Source organism: Panthera leo, chromosome B1 (assembly GCF_018350215.1).
Source record: "Panthera leo isolate Ple1 chromosome B1, P.leo_Ple1_pat1.1, whole genome shotgun sequence".
NCBI classification, from domain to species: Eukaryota; Metazoa; Chordata; class Mammalia; order Carnivora; family Felidae; genus Panthera; species Panthera leo.
The window spans coordinates 74,542,984-74,568,400 of NC_056682.1; the positions used below are offsets into that span (position 1 = coordinate 74,542,984).

Consider the following 25,417-nt stretch of genomic DNA (forward strand, 5'->3'; position numbering starts at 1 on the left):
AGGCTGGCTGATCCACAGGTCACAAGCTAAGAGAAGGGCCGGTTAGAAAAGTATTGCCCAATAGAGGAAAGAGAAATGTCCTGAGCTAATCAGACTCTTTCTGAAGGGTAAATAAGGGATGCTGAGAGAATTAGTCAATGGGGGTACTGGAAGACAAATGAGTGGAAAAGAAAAGCAAAGAGGAGAATTATGCAGATGACAGGTCACAGCTTAAACATTCCCAAACTCTAGCTCACAAGTGTTAATCAAGCTTGTCAAAGTTTATTGACAATGTTATCTGTGTCCAGTTCTTCTTTTCTGAAGTATGACCTTATGAAAATCTTCTGTTCTTAGATTCTTTTTTTAAAATTGTGGTGGATTCTGTGCAGGAGGGAGCATGAGAGCAGCGTGGTCAAGCCTCCAGTGTCCGAGTCAGCTAGGTGTGAGCATGGCTGAGCAGGAACCCATAGCTCAGTGGCTAGCACAGACTGCGGCTGAAAATGAGGAGGATGAACACGTGGTCAACCATAAGCCCCCCCACCCAGAAGGGCATCCAGGAGATCCAGGAGCTGGACAAGGATGACGAGAGTCTGCGCAAGTACAAGGAGGCCCTGTTGGGCCACGTAGCTGTGTCTGCTGACCCCAAAATCCCCAGTGTTGCTGTGACCCGCCTGATCCTGGTGTGCAGTACAGCCCTGGGTCTTCTTGAGCTGGACCTGATAAGTGATCTGGAGAGCTTCAAGAAGCAGTCCTTTGTGCCGAAGGAGGGGATGGAATACCAGATGTGAACTGGGAGACTGTGTCTGGCATGAAATACATCCAGCACACGTACAGGAAAGGCGTCAAGATTGACAACATCGACCACCTGGTACCTGATGGAAAGCTATGGTCCCCAGGCAGAGGAGTATGAGCTTCTGACCTCCATGGAGGAGGCGCCCAAGGGTATGCTGGCTCATGACAGCTACAGCATCAAGTGTTGCTTCACAGACGACGATAAGACTGACCACCTGTCTTGGGAGTGGAACCTTACCATCAAAAAGGAATGGAAGTCTCCTTGGTGGTCTCGCCTTGCTGCTTCTGCCTGTGCTGGGGGGTAGAGGAGAGAGGGAGCCTCCAGCCCAGGTCTCCAACTTCCCTTCCATACCTCTTCAGGTTCCCCTACCTGTCCTAGCCTGATCTGAGGTCCCGGCTTTTCCAAGGGAATCTCATGGGGTGCTCAGATCCTTGTGGGCCTTTGCAGTTGCCCTGAATCCTGTTCTTTCTCTTCTTCCAGGGTGGGAATGGGGTGGGGTGCATAACTGGAGGATTCCTGGGGGCCAGCCACCTTCCAGCTTTCACCTGTGTCCAGTCAATTAATCCAACACTGTTAGTAACCATCTAACCATGATGCCTTAACAGGTAGAACATGTGCTGTGGGGGCCGTCACTAACCTCTAACCTCCTACGTCTGCATGAGCACATGATCTCCCCTGTCCCAGTCCCAGCCCCATCGGCAATTCCTGAGGCCCTGGGGAGGTGTGTGGGACGTGCTGCTGCTGCTCTCCTGCCTGCTGGGGATTAGCCAGCCCCCTCCCTGAGCCAGGGCTGTGGGGACGGCTCCAGGGGCTTGGGGAAAGCCAAACTGCCAAAACTGAAGTAGTCTCCATTCTAACCTAGGAGGCCAGGTGTCCTGACGCCCCTGCTTTCTCTGTCCCAGCGGGCAGTGCCGGAGCCCATGGTCCCAGCAGACAGCCCCCCTCTGGACAAGGTCAGTGGACGAGCCTTACTTATCCCACCTGGGCCTGCCAGCCTGGAGTCGTGTGCCTGGCCTGTCAATGTCTCCATATGTGCCATCCTCTGGGCCCCCTGGCCTGCCACCTCTGCCCCCAGGCTTGGTGCCACCGTCCCTGACATGCCCTCTCCGGATCCAGCCAGGACAACTGTGGGACCAAGTAGACACAGTGGGAGCCCACCCTTGTGCCTCCCCCTCCTCTTACCTCCCCTGTCAGGCCTGAGCCTAGAATGCCCAAGAACCTGACCCTGCTCCTTTTCTAACCGGGAAATAAACTCCCCCAAAGGAAAATAAATAAATACATACATACATATATAAATAGACACATAGATAGATAGACAGAATTGTGATAAAAACACATACCATAAAATTTACCATCTTAACCATTTCTAAGTGTATAGTTCAGTACTATTAAATGTATTTACGCTGTTGTTGTTGTACAACCAATCTCCAGGACTTCTTCATCTTACAAAACTGAAACTCTACACACATTAAACAATAACTCTCCATTCCCCTCTCCCCAAGCCCTTGGCAAGTATCATCCTACTTTCTGTTTCTGTGAATGTGACTACTCTGGATACCTCATATCAATGAAATCATATAGTATTTGACTTTGTGACTGGTCTATTTCACTTAGCACAATGTCAAGATTCATCTAAGATTGTAACATGCACCAGAATTTTTCTTTTTTAAAGATGAATATCCCATTGTATGTATACACCACATTTTATTTATCCATTCATTCAACAATGGACGCTTAGGTTGCTTCTACCTCTTGGCTATTGTGAATAATGAGTCTATAAACACGGGTATGTAGGTATCTCTTCAAGGTTCTGTTTTCAATTCTTTTGGAAATATACCCAGAAGGGGGATTACTAGATCATATGGTAATTCTATGTTTAAATTCTGGAAGAAACAGCATACTGTTTTCCGTAATAGTTGTGTCATTTTATATTCCCGCCAACGGTACACCAAAGTTCCAATTACTTCATATATTCACCAGCACTATTTACTAGTTTTTTGGTTGTAACTATCCTAATAACTAAGAGGCAACACCTCATTGTGGTTTTGACTTACATTTCTCTGATTAGTGCTATCAAGCACCTTTTCAGATGCTTGTTGGCCATGTGCATATCATTTTTGGAGAAATGTCTATTTAAGTCCTTTGCTCAGTTTTTTAATTGGGGTGTGTTTTTATTGTTGAGTTCCAGGAGTTCTTTCTATATTCTGTTATTAACCACATCAGATATATGGTTTGCCAATATTTTCTCCCACTCCATAGGCTGCCTTTCCACTCTGTTCATTGTATCCTTTGATGCATAGAAATTTCCAGTTTTGATGTAGTCAATTTGTCTATTTTTACTTTTGTTTCCAGTGCTTCTGCTACCATATTCAGGAAATATTTGCCAAATCCAATGTCATGAAGGTTTTCTTTTTAAGAGTTATATGGTTTTAGGTCTTACATTCAGATCTTTGATCCATTTTGAGCTACTCTGTGTATAAGTGTCCAACTTCATTCTTTTGCATGTGGATAATCTAGTTTTCCCAGCACCATCTCTTGAACAGACATTCCTTTTTCCACTGGCATCCTGAATGTTCTTGTCATCTTGGATTCTTTTGAGATTCCTATTTTCCTCACTACTACTACATTCTTACAATACAGCTGGATTATTTGTGGCTGCTGGAGTTAAGGGTCTGCTTCTTGCAAATAAGAGACACTAGGTTCTTTGGTTTCTAATCCAACCTTCATGACTAAGATCTAGCTATCTAAATAGTCATCACTTTTTCAAGCTGTAAGAAAGTTCTTACTCCTCTTCCTCCTAGAAATAGCTGGTGATTCAACAAGTATTTACTATCTTCTAGGCAATGTGCAAGGGATAAAATAAAAATAGAAATAAGGTCTTGGGCATACAGAAGTTTAAAGTGTATTGTGTATTTAGGAAATAATTATAATACAATGTGGTGAACACCAGAAGGAAGCACTTAACAATGTGGTGAACACCAAGAGGGAATGTGTGCATGTGAGTTGGAGAGGGGCAGAAAGAGAGAAGAGAGAATCTACACTGATAGTGTGAAGTCTGACATGGGGCTCGATCTTACAAGAGCCATGAGATCACGAGATGATGAGATCATGACCTGAGTCAAAATTAAGAATCAGACACTAGAAGACTGAGCCACCCAGGCACACCAAAATTAGAAGTTTTTAAAGTAATAATAATAAGGAGGCTAGAAAAGTATGCAGCAGCCTATCATGATGGGCTTCATAATGCCAGACAGCTTGGACTTCATCTTGAAAGGGATAAGGAGAAAGTAGCAGGAGAGCCTGATCAATTATTGTTGATCTAGTGGGAGGTTAGACTGAAGGGAAAGTAGGAAAGACTGCACACAGAAAACTATTTAAGACACTATTTCACAGTTCTAAGAAATAATAATGATCTAAATTAAGGTTATGGGAATGGAAAAAAGTAGATTCGAGAGTTATTTAAAAGTCAGAAGAGACTTACAGAGTGATGAGATTGCTGAAAATAAGAAAGGAAGAAACATCTAGGATGACCTATGCCTCCTCCTGACCCATACCCAATTTGTGGTTTGGACAGTTCGAAAGACCACCATGTCACTCAACAACGTGGGAAAAGTGGAGGTTTATTTGCCTTTGGGAAGGTCAGAAAATGAGTTCTGTTGTAGATGTTCTGAATTTAAGATGTTTGTGGGGTATCCAAGTCCACTAGTACATTAGAAATTTCAAAATCAGGTCTAGAGTCTCAGAATGAAGACATAAATCTGGGAGTTATCAATCCAGGGATGTAGATGGCATGAACTGATAAGAGTGACAAGAGAAACTGAAGAGGAGCATCCAATGGAACATTTAAAGGCAAAGAACACTGCAAAAGAGATGGGGCAGGAGGGACAAATAGTTAATGATACAGACGCAGCAGATAAAATTATAGCAGTTAAACCATGTGTTGTTTTAGTTTATAACAAATGTTCTGAAAATGAAAAGTATGATAAACTAATACCACTTTATGCCATAAATGAGGTTAATAGGAATAGTCATTTGACAAAAAAAAATATAAATATTCCAGCTATTATCTATTCACTTACCCACAAAGAATGACCTACTTTTAGAAACATCATTTACAAAACATTAATTATAGAAGTGAAAATTAATAGCCAATACATAAATTGGCAGGGGCTCAACACCAAAAACTCCATGCCATCTTCCAGGACAAAATCCATTCACGGTACTTCACTCATGCTTTAAACTGAAACTGAATTTGAATTTAAATTTAAATTAAACTTGAATTTGAATTTAAATTAAACACTCAAAATAATTATACAAAAGGCTTTGAGGATTATGTCCTTTAGAAATAAAGTTAGAGCCTCTTCTAAGATCCATGTCATTTAAGGTTTGCGAAGGTCTTGAGTGTTTGTATCCACCACTCCCCAAATTCACATGTTAAAATCCTATTACCCAATGTGATAGTAGGAGGTGAGTCCTTTAGAAGGTCCTTTGAAAGGATGGATGGAATTAGTGTTCTTAGAGGCCCAAGAGAGCTCCCTAGAAGAGGGCTTTCACCAGAACCCAACTTTGCTGGCACCTGATCTTGAACTTCCAATCTCCAGAATTGTGAAAAATAAATCTCCATGGTTTAAAAGCCACCTAGTCTGTTCTGTTATAGCAGCCAGAATGGACTAAGACAAGGTCCTCCACAATAGGGTCCAATCAACTTTTCAGGCTTTATTGCTCTTAACTTTTACCCTTCTAAAGAGCCTCTACCAATAAATCTACCTGCCATTTCTGGAATGAAATCTGCAAACATTTGCTCAAATGGTTTCCAATGTTTAAAATGTTCTTTCATCTTCAAATCTAGTAAAATCCTGCCCATAATTTAAGGCTCAGCTCAAATGTTACCTCTTTAAAAACATATTCCAAAGCATCAGAAAAACAGCATGATATAATGAGAAAGGTAAGGACTTTGAAATGAGAGACTTAAGTTAAAATACCATATCTACAACATAGTTGTTTTGTGATCTTTGTTATTCTTATATTTCTCATGTATAAAATTAAGAAAATATATACATCTTAAATAATACTTAAGGAAAGATATATTCAAACAACTGATAAAGAGTACCTACCCCACAGTAGGCATTAACTGAATAAAAGAAAGATGCTTCCAATACTGTGCTTTGTGAATGTTTAATAACCAGTTCTCCAAATTAAAAATAATTTTTTAAAAGCCCTAATTTGTGATGTTTGCCCATTTCCATGATGCTACCTTAAAAATAAAAGATCCAGTTACTTTACCAGCAAAATGAATTTATTCAGGAATAGTAGAGAACTGCAATTCAGGACATGTAAGCTACAAGCAAAACCATAGCTAAAATACGGGCAAGTCCAGAGAACAAAGAAGAGGAACATTCTTTTATTGAAAAAAGGGGGGGGGGGGAGTTAGGAGGGGCTGTTATAAACAAAAAGTCTACTGAAATAAACTGGGGGTCTTAGTGGCTTTTCATTGGCTGAGTTGTGACAGTCTCTCATTGGCTGGGCTATTGCTGGGCAACAAGAAAAATCTTTTCTTGTTCCGCTGGGGTAGTGAAGTATAGGTTGTTCTTATCAGAAAGGTACTCTCTCCCTGTTGGGGTCTACAATTGATGATGAGTGGTAGGGCATGAGAGCTCCCCTTTCTGGCCTCTACCTCCATTTTATTGAGGCTTCTCTGCATTAATTTTCAGGGTGTCAATGCTCTCACTATGGCCAATTTCAAGCTTCCAACATGACCTCACTGATTACAGAGATGGAACGAGATGTGCAGTAACACATCATTATATAGTATTTCTACCAGAGAAATACCACAGACACAAATAACCTCAAGAGTACAGATAATAGTAAAATATTTAGGAACTGACAAGTTTTAAGTATTTACTGTTTTTAATATATATATTTTAAGTTTATAAATCTTAATTTTTATATAATGTCTGTATTTAACAGCTGGCTTACAAAATTCTTGGAAATTTAACAAACAGCTCTTACAGGTCAGTACAAATCTGCTCCAGCCAGCACCAAATTATTTCCAAGTCAGAAAATAAGTATGGACACACATTATATAGTTCAATCTTTAGAAACAATGCTGATACGTGGAATTTGAGAAACTTAACAGAAGACCATGGGGAAAGGGAAGTTTGGGAAAAAATAGTTTCAAACAAAGGAGGCAAACCATAAGAGACTCTTAAATACACAGAACAAACTGAGGGTTGACAGGGGCAGGGGAGTGGGGGGGAGAGGGGGAAGGGGAGAGGTGGAAACTGGGAGGTGGGCATTGAGGAGTGCACCTGTTGGGATGAGCACTGGGTGTTTTATGTAAGCGATGAATCACGGGAATCTATCCAGGAAGCAGGAGCACACTGTATATACTATATGTTAGCTAACTTGACAATAAATTGTTAAAAAAAAAAAAGAAAGAATGCGGAGATATAAATTAAAAAAAAAATTTAAATCCAATATATGGATATCACACCCCCAATTACGATTCTATTTCTTTGGAGACGATCAAAAATCATCCTCATGCAGAAGAACTACGTATCTACAGGAGGTTAGGTTTATTCCTATATTCATGAACAAAAAGGTGAACACATTTTATTCCCTTTTTATTTGATAAAGCAACAACAAAGTCATGCTCCTTTTCTTTCCTTCCTTGGTAATTCCAAATACATTCTAAATTCATACTCCTATTTAAGGAGACGATCAAAGCTGAGCATTTAATACTACATGTGATTGTGATAGTGCTGTACATACTAACAGTAAAAGTGCATCTATTATTTTTTTAAGTCTATTTATTTATTTTGAGAGAGACAGTAAGTGTTCTAGTGGAGGAGGAACAAAGAAAGAGAGAAAGAAAGAATACCAAGCAGGCTCCACACTGTCAGTCCAGAGCCAGATGTAGGGCTTGATCTCACAAACCTTGAGATCATGACCTGAACTGAAATTGAGTCAGATGCTTAACTAACTGAGCCACCCAGGCACCCCAAAGTGCATTTATTTTATAGTAAGTGATTGTCTTGATCCATTATGTGCTAGAATGTACCTGAAAAGCAGAATTAGCCTTGTAACATGAAGAGAAATGCAAAACCAAAACAAGGAGGCTAGAACTGACCTGGAGAGTTAATATATTCTATGACCAAAAAAGTGCAAGCTCAGTACTAGTTTCTTAAACCCCTTCAGTGGGTCAAATTGGAGATAAATTAACATAGAAGTACCTAATAAAGGTTTTATTGTTGGTGTTTCATTTCTAAAGAGTATACAGCAAAGCCCTGAGAAGCACGGAATGTTTCATTCATATTATGCCAATGATTCTCAACCTTCTCTGCATCTTAGAACTAACTAGGGAGATTTTTTTAAAAATACCCCACAGACGAGAAAGGCTTGGGAAATTGGTGGAATAAGAGGACTCTAGGATCATCCTGTCCCACATTTACAAATAGATATCACTCACATCCTAGTAAATAAACCGGAGACTGATCTGAAGACTGGCAGAACAAACTCCACAACTACATGTAGAAAAGCCACATTGGAGAGGTTAAGAAAGGCAGAAACGGGTCTGGAGCTGCCCACAGGAGGGAGGGAGCTGCTGCCACAGAGAGGGGAAAAACGCCAGGGAGCCTGTAAGGGGAAAATGAATTCCTGTAACATCTTGCCTTGAAAACCAGAGGGGCTTAATTCTGTGAGTTTGGACAGCCAGCAGGACTTGGAAGGCTAGAGCTTTAAAAGTCAGCTGGGCAAGCTGGAAGGGAGTGTGTTGGGGGAACTTCTCTAGGAACAAAAGAGCTAGCAGGTGCCATTTTCCTCTTCTGCCACCAGCATAAACAGAGCCACCTCCAGGAAGGGATGCTGCACGGATACCTGCTACCTAACCTGCTAGCAGTATGTCTCCACAAGTTCTCCAGAGACTCGTCCATTCCAAGCCTGATGGCCTTGATCCTGCACTGAGCACAATTTTTGCTAATGCTGTGGCCCTGCCCCCTGAGCCCTTCTGTGGCCAGGTCCCCCAGAGCCAGCCTGCCTGGGTCTTACTAACATCACAGACAGCAAGCACAGCCCTCAACAGGCAGAGAGTCAGCGCAAATATCTGAACTGAAAGGAAAAGTGACTCAGAGACACTTAAATGCCAGGTTCTGGTGAACAGGGGACACTGCACTCCAGGGCACCTCAGAACCTCCTCGTAAAGCCCCTACCCTCAAGAGCAGAAGAGGTAGCTGATTTTCTAACACAGAGAAACAGACGTAGAGAGGTAGACAAAGTGAGGAGAAAGAGAAATACGTCCCAAATGAAAGAACAGGACAAAATTACAGCAGGAGATCTAAGCGAAACAGAAATGAGTAATATACCTGATACGGAATTTAAAGTAATGATCATAAAGATACTCACTGGACTTTAGAAAAGGGTAGAGGACATCAGAGACCCTTGACAAAGAAATAAAAACTAACACATCAGAGATGAAGAACTCAATAAGTGAAATTAAAAATATACTAAATGGAATAAGCAGGCTACAAGACGCAGAGAAATATTATCAGTGACCTGGATAACAGAGTAATGGAAAGCAATCAAGGTGAACAGGTGAGAGACAAACAACACTGAATAATGACAGCAGACTTAGACAACTCAGTGACTCCATCAAGCGTACTAATATTTGTATTATACAGATCCCAGAAGGGAGGAGAGAAAGGGAGGCAGAAAATGTATTTGAAGAAGTGACAGCTGAAAACTTCCTGAATATGGGGAGGGAAACAGATATCCATATTCAGGAGGCACAGAGCTCGCCTGACAAATTCAACCAAAGGAGGTCCACACCAAGCGGATATAGTAATTAAAATAGCAAAAAACAGTGATAAAAATTTTTTAAGGTTGCAAAAGAAAAGAAGATAGCTACGTATGTACAAAAAAAAAAAAAACCCATAAGGCTATCAACTAATTTTTCAGCAGAAACTTTTCAGGCTAGGAGGAAATGGCATGATGTATTCAAAGTGCTCAAAGGGAAAAATCTGCAGCCAAGAATCCTTTATCCGGCAAGGCTATCATTCAGAATAGAAGGAGAAATAAAGAGTTTCCCAGACAAAAGTTAAAAGAATTCATGACCACTAAACCAGCCCTATAGGAAACGTTATGGAGGACTCTGAGCGAAAAACGAAACCCATAAGTAAGAAAGAGTAAGAAAAACAGAAAGCACAAAAGAAAAAGGAAATTAAGCATATCTGTAAAAAATCAGCCAAGAGAAGCACAAGATAAAACAATGTAAAATATGATACGAAATATCTGAAACATGGAGGGTAGATGAGCAAAGAATGAGTTCGAAATTAAGAGACCATCAAGGGTGCCTGGGTGGCTCAGTGGGTTAAGCGTCTGACCTCAGCTCAGGTCATGATCTTGTGGTTTGTGGGTTTGAGCCCCGCGGCGGGCTTTGTGCTGACAGCTCAGAGCCTGGAGCCTGCTTCAGATTCTGTGTCTCCCTCTCCCTCTCTGCTCCTCCCCCACTCACGTTCTGTCTCTCTCTGTCTCTCAAAAATAAGTATTTTTTAAAAAATTTAAAAAAAATAGATTAAGACCTAAATGTGAGACCTGAAACCATAAAAATCCTAGAAGAGAGCATGATGTCTCTGACATAGGCTGTAGCAACACTGTTCTAGATAGGTCTCTGGAGGCAAGGGAAATAAAAGTAAGAATAAACTACTGGGACTACATCAAAATAAAAAGCTTCTGCACAGTGAAGGAAATAATCAATGAAACTAAAAGGCAACCTACAGAATGGGAGAAGATATGTGCAAATGACATATCCGATAAAGGATTAGTATCCAAAATACATAAAAACTTACACAAATCAACACCCCAAAAAACAAATAATCCAATTAAAAAATGGACAGAAGACATGAACAGAGACTTCTCCAAAGATGTCCAGACAGCCACCAGACAGATGAACTGATGCTCAAGATCACTCATCATCAGGGAAGTACAAATCAAATCAAAACTACAATGAGATACCACCTGACACATGTCAGAATGGCTAAAACCAAAACACAAGAAACAAGTGTTGGTAAGGATGTGAAGAAAAAGAAACCCTCATGTGCAGCTGACAGGAATGCAAACTGGTGCAGCCACTGTGGAAAACAGTATGGAGGTTCCTCAAAAAGTTAAAAATAGAACTACCCTACGATTCAGTAATCACACTACAGGATGTTTACCCCCAAAATATGAGAATACTAATTCAAAGGGATACATGCACCCCTATGCTTATAGCAGCATTATTTGCAATAGCCAAATTATGGAAGCAGCCCAAATGTCTAATGATAGATGAATGGATAAAGATGTGGTATATATACATACAATGGATGCAATAAAAAAGAATGAAATTGAGATTTATAACAACATGAATAGATCTAGAAAGTATGATCCTAAGCAAAATAAATCAGCCACAGAAAGGCAACTACTACATGATTTCACTCAAATGTGTAATGTAAGAAACAAAACAAATGAGCAAAAGAAAAAAAAAAAAAGACAAACCAAGTAACAGGCTCTCAACTATAGAGAACTGATGGTTACCAGACGGAGACAGGTGGGGGGATGGGTGAAATAGGTGATGGGGATTAAGGAATGTACTTGTTGTGATGAGCTCTGGGTGATACATGGATTGTTGAATCATTATATTGTACACAAACATAACACTGTGTGTTAACTATGTTGGATTAAAAGAAAAAAAGAAAACAATTGAAATACCACCATATATCAATGATTTAATGATGGGTCCCAGTAAGTCCCATATGAATAGCCAGTAAGTTTTATTTTATTTATTTGTTTTTTTATGGCACACATTAGAATCACCTGGTGAGCTTTTAAACATATTTTTAAAAAGTACTGGCCAGGCCACCTGGCTGGCTTAGTTGGAGGATCATGCAACTCTTGATCTTGGGGTTGTGAGTTTGAGCCGAGATTACTTAAATAAAACTTAAAAAAAAAAAAAAAAATCACTTGCCATAAAAAACCTCACTGATTTGATCATGCTCTAGACTCTAAACAAACATATACGCAAAAAAACTTTAGTAATGGGATAGATCTACAAATCCTTCAGTTCTACTTATCATGCAGATTAAAATTACACTATTGTATACCTGTTGAAATGGCCAAAATTAGAAAGACTGACAAAATCAAGTGTTGGCAAGTATGTGGGGCAACCAGACTCTTCTACATTGTTGGTGCAAGTAAAAATCAGTAAAATCACTTTGGAAACCTATTTGGCAGTGCTATTAGAGTTAAACATATGCCTATCCTATGACTCAGCAATTCCACTCCCAGGAAATATAACCAAGAAATAAAAGTGCATATGTTCATCAAAAAATAGCTGAAAGAATATTCATAGCACCTTTATTCAGAAGAGCTAAAACCTGGAAACAACAAGCTGCCCATCAACAGTAAAACAGATAATAATATAGGCATACAATGGAATACTATACAGCAATGAATACTATACAGCAATGAAATAGAACTACTACTATAAAAAACAGAAAAATAGCTCACAGACATAATGTTGAACAAATGAAGACAGACCTAAAGAGTATACACTACATGCATGATTAAATTCAAATAAAAATAAATTCAAATAACCAGTAAGTTATGATGATTATAGGCAGAACAGTGGTCACCTTGTGGGCGGAGATAGGATAGGAGTACTAAGACATGACCTTGAAGGTGGGACTTCCAGTTTCTATTTCTGCGTGTAAGGAGCTTGGAAATCACCACGCCATCCTAACAAGTAAAAAGCTGAACAGACTGAAAAATCAACAACTCTGCTTGGATTTTTTTTTTTTAATGTTTATTTATTTTTGAGAGAGAGAGAGAGAGAGAGAGAGAGAGGCAGAGAGAGAGGGAGACACAGAATCATAAGCAGGCCCCAGGCTCTGAGCTGTCAGCACAGAGCCCGATGCGGGGCTCGAACCCACAGACCGCGAGTTCATGACCCGAGCCGAAGTCCGACGCTCAACCGACTGAGCCACCCAGGCGCCCCTCTGCTTGGATTTTTAAGAGTGAGGAAGACTGCTGGAGAAGGTCACTGAACAGACGTGATGACAGCCAGCTGACCCATGAACTGGACCCAGGCTGTTGGAGGCTCCTCACCCTCTTCTCTGTCCTTGGAATGTGGGTTCCACTTGCCTTTTATGCTACAGAGGCTCCTCCAAGGACATAGCCTTGAGACAGTAAAGTGGTGTTTAAAACAGCTGCACGGTGTACATGTGACAGAACCCAGTTAAGGCCTCTGCATAAACTTAAGATTTGGCAGGTAGGTACAGGGATCCATTCATCTTGTTGCCACTCAAGACAAGCGTCTTGTACCTAAGTTCCCTTAGCTTATTAAAACTGACACCTACTGACCTGGAGTGGCCTGCCTCTTTCTTCAGTTTCTCCCTGCCCTCCAGGTATTTCCGGGGCAGGGGGAGAATTCCAGACTACACCAGGGAAGCTTCTGAGAGGGATGCAAACCAGCAAAGACACAGGGCAAAGTGCTGCCTCCAAAACTGGAGAGACAGATAGGTGAATATACAGAGTCAAGGCTTAGCAGAGCAAAAACTCACTAGTAGAAATCATCTTGGGAACCAGTGATGGGGTAGGAAAAGCTGAACCGTAATCAACAAATTACTGGAAGCTCACTGTGGAAAACTCTGAAAGTTAAAACTGCAGGGGTACTGTGTCATAAGGAGGGCCCCACAATATTGTGAGTTTTACCTCCAAAAGCTGGACGAGGTTACCACAGTAAATATGGGAGAAAAATCCCCTCATCCTTTCGGTAGGGAAAGGAGATATGAACCATTTTGAAATACATCAGACCACTCTGCTCTCCTTAAAAAGGCCTACCCTCAGGGGAAACCAGAACCTAACCTGCTTGGGTATAATCAGCCCCTAAGTGACCTCAGGAAGAGAAATAAACAAATCCAGCACACTCTAGCTATCTTGTCCCACCCAGGCAGGGGAGAGAAAAACTGAGAAACACTTATGAAGTTTACCGTCTGGAGGCGCAGGCTCACTAAAAAAACTGAGACCTAATCATAGGACTATATAATGCTTCCTTTCTCCCATATCCTACCACCACATTGCTCAAGGCCTATTTATAGCAGTTCCTTTTACATCATGTCCGGTTATCAAGAAAAAAATTGTAAGGCCTACCAAAAGGCAAAAATCACAACTTGAAGAAACAGAGCAAGCATCACAACCAGATATGGCAAGGATGTTGGAAATATCAGACTGGGTATTTAAAACAACTATGATTAATATGCTAAGGGCTATAATGGATGAAGTAGACAGCACGCATGAACAGATGGGCAATGTAAGCAGATAAAGAAGTCGTAGGAAAGAACCAAAAAGATATGCTAGAGATCAAAATCACTGTAATGGAAATGAAGAGCCAGAAACAGGCTTATTTTACTATCTAATGACCTTGGAGTAGGCAAATATTTCTTAGGACACTAAAACCATAAATAATAAAAAAGAAACACTGATAACCTGGACTTCATCAAAATTAAAAATTTGTCTTCAGTATCCAAATTCTACAAAGAACTTATCAAACTCAACACCCAAAAAACAAATAATCCAGTGAAGAAATGGGCAAAAGACATGAACAGACACTTCTCCAAAGACATCCAGATGGGCAACCGACACATGAAAAAAATGCTCAACATCACTCATCATCAGGGAAATACAAATCAAAACCACAATGAGATACCACCTTACACCTGTCAGAATGGCTAACATTAACTCAGGCAACAACACATGTTGGCGAGGATGTGGAGAAAGAGGATCTCTTTTGCATTGTTGGTGGCAATGCAAGCTGGTACAGCCACTCTGGAAAACAGTATGGAGGTTTCTCAAAAAACTAAAAATAGAACTACCCTATGACCTAGTAATTGCACTACTAGGCATTTATGCAAGGGATACAGGTGTGCTGTTTCGAAGGGACACATGCACCCCCATGTTTATAGCAGCACTTATCAACAATAGCCAAAGTATGGAAAGAGCCCAAATGTCCCTCGATGGATGAATGGATAAAGAAGATGTGGTGGGTGTATGTATATATATATATATATATATATATATATATATATACATACACACACACAATGGAGTATTACTCGGCAATCAAAAAGAATGAAATCTTGCCATTTGCAACTATGTGGATGGAACTGGAGGGTATTATGCTAAGTGAAATTAGTCAGAGAAAGACAAAAATCATATGACTTCACTCATATGAAGACTTTAAGAGACAAAACAGATGAACATAAGGGAAGGTAAACAATATAAAAACGGGGAGGGGGACAAAACAAAAGAGACTCATAAATATGGAGAACAAACAGAGGGTTACTGGAGGGGTTGTGGGAGGGGGTATGGGCTAACTGGGTAAGGGGCATTAAGGAATCCACTGAAATCATTGCTTCACTATATACTAATTTGGATGTAAATTTTAAAAAATAAAAAATAAAGTTAAAAAAAATTTTTCTTCAAAAGAAAACATTAAAAAAATGAAAAGGTAAGCCACGGACGGGAAGAGAACAGACATAATTTATGTATCTGACAAATGCCTAGTATTCAAAATATGTAAAAAAAAAAAAAAAAAAAAAAAAAAAAAAAAAATATATATATATATATATATATATATATATATATAAATGAGACTTACAATTTAGTAATACGAAGACAAATAGCTCAAAATATGGGCAAACTTCTAACAGGCACTTCACAAAAGAAAATATATGAAACATCACTAATCATCAAGGAAATGCAATTTAAAACTACAATAAGGGGCGACTAGGTGGCTTAGTTGGTTGGGTGTCCGACTGTTGATTTTAGCTCAGGTCTTGACCCCAGGGTCAGGGTCATGGGATAGAGCCCTGCGTCAGGCTCCTCGCTGAGTGTGGAGTCTGCTTGGGATTCTCTCTCTCTCTGCCCCTCCTCCACTCGCTCTCACATACACACGTGCATGCACGCTCTCTCTCCCTTTCTCTCTAAAAAATAAATAAATCAATAAAACTATAATAAGATACTACTAAATACCTACTATTATGGGCTGAAGTTTAAGAAGACTGACAGGTGTTGGTAAAGAGTAGCTGTAATCTGTATACAATGCTGGAGGGAATGTAAAAAAGTACTTCACTTGGAGAAATGTTTAGCAAATTCGTATAAAAGTAAATACACACTTGACCATATGACTCTAATCATTCACTACAGAAATTAAACATCCAGAAGAGACTTTTATGAGCATATTCATAAGAGCCCCAAACTAGGAAAAAATGTCCATCAACAGGTTACGGATAAACAAATTGTGGTATATACATATAATGGTATATTCCTCAGCAATAAAAAGGAATGAATTCCTGATGTATGCAGTAACTGTTGATTAATCTCAAAACATTATGCTGAGCCAAAAAAAGCCAGACACAAAAGAATAAATACCAAATGATTCCATTTATATAGGAGTTAAGAACATACTAATCTATAATGACAGATCAGCTGTTGCCTTGGGAGAAGGGTAGGAGAGGGGAGGACTGACTTCAAAGGGACATGGAAACTTGAGGATGATGGAAACATTCTGTATCTTGATTACAATTATGGTTTCCCAAGTTTATACATTCACCAAAACTCATCAGACTCATCAGACTGCATATTTACAATGGGTGCCTTTTATTATACAGAAATTTTATCTCAATAAACTGTTGATTTTCTTTTTCAAAGAAAGAGTAAAATTCCATTCTATCATGCCTAATGGTAGAGGATCCATTTCTCCTGTTAGCCCCAAATCCACCCAGAGAGCCCAAGCTGGTGGGGGAGGTTTATGGCCTTATCATAGTACCCACTTATAAGGACTGACTCACAGCTCTACAACCTAATAGCAAATGAAGTTTGTCATTTTGCAAAATATGTCTCCATGACAAAAATGTATTAGACCAATACCCTCTCACTATAAAAATCACTGCCAAGTCCTAAGTGTCATTTACGGATATATAGTCCCCGTTTTAAGCCAGTCTGAAAATCATAAGCACTTGCTTTCTAAGAGAATATCTAATAAATGGCAGAAGATTAAAAAAAACCCTCTGTTTCTCAGATCTAGTGTCCCTCCTTCTAGATCTTTTAAATCAGCAATAGGGGCAATAATCAGTTTGCCAAATCAGACTTTAGTCAAGTATTGTATATATCTCATTCATTTGGCTGCCCAGACACAGCCTGCTTCCAATGTTGGGGAAAGCCTCCACGTGATAAGGCTGGTGAAAGGCAGAGCCTGTGTCTTCTTATATAAAAACTCAAAATACCAGATAATCAAGCAAATATCTGGATCCAGATTACTTGGGTTCAATCCCTGGCTCCTCCACATACTAGCTATGTAACCTTAGGCAAATTTCTGAAGTTCTCCTTCCTCATTTGTAAAATGATAATAGTACTTACTTTGTAGCACTGCTGTGAGAATAAAATGAAATAAATATAAAGTACTTAGAAGAGTGCCTGGCATACAAGAAGTGCCATATAAGTTATTATTTATTTCCCAAGCTCTGCTGGCACTGCCATAAACCTAGGTTCTGTCAAATCGAAGGCAATTGCCCCAGACCTGGAATCAGAAACCAGTAATAAAAAGAAAGAGGGACAACAGGAACTCACTCTGGAGCAGCCGTAACTTGCAGCAAGATCAAACTCTGGGTCAGCAGAGGCCATAGCACTCGTGGCAGCATCCAGGCACCATAGCTAGAGGTACTGGCAGTGCAAGCTGCTGTCTGTTGCTAGGCAATGGCAGAGCACTGGTACCCCCACTAAAACAGTGCTGGACCATGATTTTGGGCATAGTCCTAGGCACAAAGCCTGGAGTCTGATTTGTCAATCTTTCTGACAATTCTGTAAGCTACCTCATGTCCTCTTAGTAAATGTCTTTTCCATGTAAGTGAGTTGGAGTTGGTTTCATTGCTTGCAACATAAGACCCTGACATCAGACCTGCATAAGTGAATAACGGAAAATGGTCTTAGAATATCTTTGTGAATGTTTCTGAGTATCAAGTGAAAACTATGAAATGGTCTAGAAAGTTTTCAGAATGTTAGAATGCTATGAAACTTGTTTGATAGCCATGGCTCCCTAATCTAATACAACAATAGTAACTGAAAACCTGATCTTTATTGACTACTTTCTATGTGCCAGGTACTGTGCTAAGCACCTCACATTAATTATTTCATTTAACCTTCAAAGGTGCCCTGGGAGGTAGAGGAGACTTTCCCAATTTTACAGATGAGGAAACTGAGGACTAGGAAACTTAAGGAATTTAAGTAACGTATCCTCTTGTGTACACAGCCCACAAGAATATTAAGAGCTAACATTTAATGAGCACTTACCATGTGTCAGGCACTACTGTGTTTTTGTTATATTATGTGTGTTGTGTGTGTTATATTATTATATTAACTGATTTAGTTCTAATTGTTCTATGTGCATTATCTCATTCAACCCCACAACTCTCTAATATAGGTTCCATTATTATTCCTGTTTTACAGGTAAGAAAACAGATTAAGAAATTTGCTTCATAACATGCAGCTAGCAAGTGATGAACTGGGATTCAAATCTGGCTTTAAGAACTTCATTTTCAACCTCTACATTACACTACCTTTCCAAAGGTGACTGAAATACATCATTGGGCCATGCCAACCAATGTATATGCATTCAGGTTTTTATGTGGGTCAAACCTACTGCTTTCTTAATGTTGACAACTCGTACTGTTGTTTCTTCTATTTCCGTACCATCATGCATAGTTAAAGAGTAGCACTGTCTTTACCTGACCCTCATTTCCAACAACTGAAGAATGAATGAAGCATCAGCCTCCAATTACATCATTAGCACTGTCTTTTGCTAACACCAGAGCCCTAGAGACAGCTGTACCCCGGAACTTCCTACTCCTCACTGTGGGCAAATGCAGAATTAAGCTAGGACATCTGTGAATCAGGAGGTTCAGGATACCAAGTCTGTTACTGCAAATGGCATCAACTGCCAGAAAATATGTATGTGTTATCAATGATCCTGATAACTCAATGGTTCTCAACCAGGCTGAATTGCACACCCCCTCCCCCAAATATTTAGCAATGTCTGGAGACATTTCTGGTTCTTATAGCTGAGGATGGTGTGCTACTGGCATCCTGAAGGGACAGGACAGGGATGTTGCTAGACATCCTACAATGCACAGGATAATCCCCCACAATAAAAAATCATCCAGCCAAATATGTCACAGTGCCAAGGATGAAAGACTCTATAAACAGCTTGATGCTATAAACTGCTTCGTACACTAGTCTTAATACTTACTCACTTTAATGTCATAGAAATAACCCATTCCAAAGCATGAGACCAACTGCACTGGGGGGAGAATTACTCCCCCATGCCCTCCTTTGCTGAACCACTTAACACTGTCCATCATTCCAGCAAACGTTTTCAACACCATAAGAGCTATAACATGGCTCATAAAACTGCTTACTGTCTGACCCCTACCTACTCCTCCAGCTGCTTCTCATACCATTCTCTCCTCTAACGATCTCCAACTTGGTCAATTAGGCAACCAAATAACTTCATCTTCACACTCAGGATGCACAACAACTCTTCTCCCTGTCAATTCAACTTTCAGTCTATGACCTCTTCTGTGGTTACCGAAAACCTAGGCTAAAAGAAAAAAAGCGCCTCATGTAATTTTTTCTGGTACAACTTATGTTTTTCAAATTCTAAAAATATACCTTGACACTAACATTTAAAAAGGCCTTACAAATGACAGTCAACATTTATAGGCGAACACCCTATGGAAAATAAAAGATACAACGTTGATACACCAAAATTCACCCAGACTAAAAATCTAGCTTAAGTTTTTTTTAATGTTTATTATTTTTAAAAGAAATAAACAGCATGAGTGGGGGAGGGGCAGAGATAGAGGGAGACACAAAATCCGAAGCAGGCTCCAGGCTCTGAGCTGTCAGCACAGAGCCCGACACGGGGCTTGATCCCATGAACTCCAAGATCATGACCTGTGCTGAAGTATGATGCTTAGCTGACTGAGCCACTCAGGCACCCCAAAAATCTACCTTTTAATAAGGAAAGAGAAGGCATACTGGAAATACAATTAATTGTTGTTATCAATTTATTACCTTATTAATGGTAAAGCCTAATTTCTACAATGCTTAGAAACAAGGTAGAAACTTTCTAAAAAAGATGTAAAAGAACTTGTCTTAGCCTTAGGCTTCTGGAACTATACAAGGCACTATATCTTCTAAAACACACACATTTAACATTGGTTTTTATTCCAATTGACCACTGAACAAGCAAAAATAAAGTGATATAGTAATAAGCGTAAAGCTTTTCCAATTCTTTCTTAAATCTATTATTTAAAAAAAGTTATTTGAAAATTCATTAAAAAGTACTGTGAAATATTTTCAGTGCTCAGATCACTGGATGCATATATTTAATAGACATGTTGTTCAATCACGTAGCTATATTTTCTTCTAATTTAAAAGACTAACTTCTTAATTTCAATCAATTTGAGACAAAAGAGCAATGAAAAAAGTAAACAGTGTGAAAGAAGAAAAAGTAGCCATAAATATTTAACTCTAATTGTTCTAGTTATGGCTTCAGACAATGAAGGTCGCAGTGTTTACTGGGGTAATTATGCATGTCAAGAGAGACCATACTTTGTTCCAATACCAAAAAGCACAAATGCCTTCTGTGTTAGATGAAATTATTTACATTTTTGTTTGCCTACAAAAAGAGAAAGCAATTATATTAAACTCATAATTCAAATAGTCTTTGAAATTTCCTTCTGTATTAGTAAAAATATGACCTTCTTTTAAAAATGATTAATGTATTTATTATAAAGTGTTAACATAGTTCAAAAATATTAGGTGAATAAATCTCCTGCATGAAGTTTCACGAGAACTACCCAACCTATCAGGAAACGTGGACATAAGGACCAGCTTTGCCCCTTTTTATAAGTTTATAAATATTCCTAAGTTTCAATTTCCTCCTCATAAAATGAGATTATTAACCTCACCTATATACCATAAGAATCAAATATGAAATTGCTTTGAAAACTGAAAATGCTATTTTATATAAAGATGTCATAATTATAGCACATTGGTTTCAGCTCGGCTCCAACAAGATGAATACTGGAATAGGTCCATCAACACTAATACCTGCCAGCACATCTCCCCTTGCTAACTACACTTTTCTAAACAGACCAACATCAAGACAGTTGAAATGGAATCCAGATGTTAATGTTTGTAACCTTGTTCTTTTTTATTTTGTTCTATCTCAGAGATTTCATGGTTTTAAAGGGAACATGACCCTCAAACCTATGATAAAAGGATGGATAAAGCAAATGCGGTAAAATCCAGATAATTATTGAATCTGGATGATGAACATATGGGAATTCATTTACTATTTAACCTTTACTTCATATGTTGCAAGTTTTCCTTAAAAAAATGTTTTAATATATTAGTATCAATACCTAATTTGTCTTATATTTTCAACCAGGTGCTACCTGAACACTGCATTTCAAACCTTCCCCCAACTTTCTCATCTCCTGTCATTCTCTTTTCTAAAGCCAATCTCAGCTGCCAGCCACCACTTGAACCACATTTCCTCCCACTCTTTCCCCACTGACACTCAGTTTCAGCCACAAAGCCCTCACCACTGTCCCTCAAACACATCAATCTTATTTTTGCCCTTCTTTCCTCTCTCTGGAAAGTTCATACTTCCAGATTTTCACGCAATTCTCCTTCACCTCATTCAGGTTTCTGCTTAAACATCATCTAAGAAGGGCCTTCCCTGACCAACTAATGCAAATTCAGTTTTCATCACTCATTAGCCCTTTAGCCTGCTTTATAGCAGTAAAGACTATATTAAATTATAAAATTATTTATGCGTATGTTTAACATGTCTGTCTCCCTCCCCAATATGTTTACAACATAAAAGCTGTCCTCTTGACACTCAAGATCCTTCCATGATCTGGACTATCTTTTTTCCACCAATTATGCTTACCCTATTAAATCAAACTTAATTATTCACACTTCCACATACATGTCTCTCAATTTCCCTTCTCTATGCCTTTGCTCAAGCAGTGATCATCATCACTCATATGCTCAAATTTTACCCACACTATAAAACTAAAACTCAGTTCAAAATGCCACTTGTGCTGATATTCCTGGCTGATACTCCTCTGAACTGCCAAAATTCTTTATTTGTACCACTCTACAGGCATTATTATTCTACATTTTATTTATTTTAAATTTCCTCTATTAATCAACATGTACCTAGAATGCAGGATCTCGGGGCGCCTGGGTGGCTCAGTCAGTTAAGCGTCTGACTTCGGCTCAGATCATGATCTCACAGTCCGTGAGTTCGAGCCCCACGTCGGGCTCTGTGCTGACAGCTCAGAGCCTGGAGCCTGTTTTGGATTCTGTGTCTCCCTCTCTCTCTGCCCCTCCCCTATTCATGCTCTGTCTCTCTCTGTCTCTAAAATAAATAAACCTTAAAAAAAAAAAAATTAAAAAAAAAAATTAGAATGCAGGATCTGTATTTCCTTTTTAGACCTCTGAGTTACTTATGTAAAAGAAAAATGCAATTATTTGTGTATGTTTTTTGGGTATTAGAAACTGGTATACGTATTAGTGTTACTATATTGAAGAGCAGACAGAAAAAGAGTAATTCTGGCAATAATCCTAGAACACACTAATAAATACCTAACAGAACTATTTTTCTTTTCTTTCCCTTTTTGTTGTTAAAAATACATCTTATTTGCTTGTTTTCCTAATATCCTTGCTTCTACCTTTAAGTAATTTTTCCCCTATTTAGTTTCTTAAATTTACTTCTATTTTTCACTTTAATTAACTTGGGTTCAAATCACAGCTCTGTTCCTCATTAGCTGTATAAGCCTTTTCAGGTCTTTGTTGCCTAAATCTGTAAAATGAGGGAGAAAACCTCAACTGCAAACAGGGTTATTATGGTATTAAATGAAATAATAAATACGTAAAACACCATACAGTATCTGGCACCAACAGACTCTCAGTGAATGGTGCCTACAGATAGAGAAGCAGCAGTTTAAACACATTTCCAGGTATAAAGTTTAAATATTAAAAACGCAAAGAACAAAATCCACTTTCATCTGCTCTAATCAAGACTGGACTAGGGTACAAAGCAAGCCAACCCCATGTTTTCTTCTCCTTTTTTAACTTAAAAAGAAAAGCTAATGTCACTTAAAAAAAAATTACATGTAGAAGAAGAAAGCATTTTTATGATCACTGATGAGCATCCTGGATTCCTCGGTGAACTAGCTGAGCGAGCCTGAGCAAGGCGATTCACCTTACAGAACCTAAATGAACTTTATGTCTCTTCTTGTCCAGGGTTGACAATGCTTTTGGCTCAGTTCAAAAAGCTGGAGTTTTTCCCTTGTTTTTTTGTTTTGCCTTTGAAGAAATAAAAACTATCACCCATGTCATCATATTCTATTCCTAAGAAACAAATATTAATATATCATTTATAGCAGTGGAGTAAAAATTAATTCATTCATCAAACTGACCACCAGTGATGTGCTAAGCTTGAAGATTAGTCTGAATTACTGAAAAGTCTGATACATAGAACATTTAAGAAGTTCACAGCCATAATACACACAGCAATATATTAAAAGAAAACTTTTTAAAAAAATGTTTATTTTGAGAGAGAGAGAAAGATCGAACAGAGTGGAGAAAGAGGGAGAGAGAGAATCCCAAGCAGGCTCCATGCTCAGCATGGATCTCACAACCATGAGATTGTGACCTGAGCCAAAATCTGGATGCTTTAACAACTGAGCCACCCCACAAGAAAAATTCTTGTAAGCAAATCTGACCCCTGAAAATGTTTTCATCATGGACTTTGGAAAAAAAAAAGGTTCAAGTCAGTATTATACTAATAAAGGGGGAATTAAAAATGTTTATTTATTTATTTTGAGAAAGAGAGGGAACTTGCAAGTGGAGAGGGACAGAGAGAGAGGAGAAAGATAATCCCAAGCAGGCTCCGCACTGTCAGTGCGGAGCCTGCTGCTTAACCGACTGAGCCACCCAGGCGCCCCTAAAAGGGGAATTTTAAACCCCAAATAAACCCCTAAATCCTACACTGGTGAACTGTAAACTCAGACAGTATTTTTAAATTAAATTTGGACATAAATTCAGACTATACTCACACACCTGATCTTTTTTAAAAAAATTACAATATTCCCTGTGAAGAGTGCACAATGGGTATGGCTAAAAATGCAGGGAATGCTTAACATGGATTTTAATGTTAATATATATTAAATTTTCAGAACAATTACATGGCAGTGGTTTCCTTCAGATCATCGTCATCCAGGATTAACTCTCTATTAAGCAAGAAATTTCTAGCTTAGCATCTATGTGAGTGACATTCACATAGACGAAATTCACAGTGGTAAACCACAAACACAACACTTTCATTTTTTATGAATCCTTTTATTGGCTGGGCTGCCAATCCTTCCTGTAGTTCACATGCATGAAACCTCCTCTGATCATCTCTCAACAGTATAGATTCTGAGATCTGATCATAAAAATCAAATCCATGAGTTAAGATAAATACAGCATACATAATTTCCTAGTTTCTCTGAACTAAACTAATTAAAACATTGCTTTCACAAATAGTAAATAGCCAAACTATTTTAAATCACAAAGAATCCTGAATCCTCCCCTAGATAACACATATTTTGCCAACCAGAACTCATCTTTGACTTTTGGACTAAAAGTAAAGTATCTAGTTCTAAATCCTACATTAAAGCTTTCACACAGACTCACAGTATCTTGGCTTGGTTGAAGACACACTACATCTAGCATTGTGCACATATACTGATGGCAAATTGGTTCAGACTCCATGTAGTGTTCCAGGCTTGCCAACTCCTCTGAGTCAGTCACTATCTCTTTGAAAGTTAAGTATGTTTAACAAATAAATGGGGAAAACAATAGTTGTTCTAATACCTAACTGAATGATACCAAATTGTTCTAACGTTCAAAATGGGACAATATAAAAGTGCTACTCTGTAAATCATCAAACACTATAAACCTGAAGGCTTTACTAGTATTAGGTATTCAAAAAACATCTGATAACTTGAATTCAATATAAAACTAACTTTTTCATATCTCTTCCCTTAATCTAATGAGCTAGTGGTTCACTGAACCATCAAAGTGGTTAGAATCATTTGTAGAACTTCCAAAAAGAAACAAAAACAAAAAAATCCCACACGGCCGGTTGTCTTATCACTATAGATTCACATTCAGTGAGTCAAAAGTTAAGTCCAGAACTCAGGTTTTTGGTTTTTTTTAACTCTACACTTGGATTCTAATGCGTACCTAACCAAAGAGAGTAGACAGGAGTAGACAAGCTCAAACATGAACCTATTACTGTATTATTTCAACAGAAATCTCATTTCATATTTATAGTAAAAGCTATAGTTTGGGGCGCTTGGGTGGCTCAGTTCGTTGAGCACCCAATTCCCAATTTCAGCTTAAGTCATGATCCCAGGGTCGTGGGTTTGAGCCCCGTGTCGGGCTCCGTGCTGAGCGTGAACTCTCTCTCTCTCCCCCTCTGCCCCTCTCCCACTC

General features: G+C 39.0%; 1 protein-coding gene and 1 pseudogene across 7 annotated transcripts in view; one reads left to right on the top strand and one right to left on the bottom strand.

The window, feature by feature from the left end:
• ARFIP1 (ADP ribosylation factor interacting protein 1) overlaps nucleotides 1-25,417 on the bottom strand; it is a 122,588-nt gene that overhangs the window by 82,171 nt on the left and 15,000 nt on the right. The window lies entirely within an intron of this gene.
• Nucleotides 226-2,473, top strand: LOC122217786 (annotated as a pseudogene).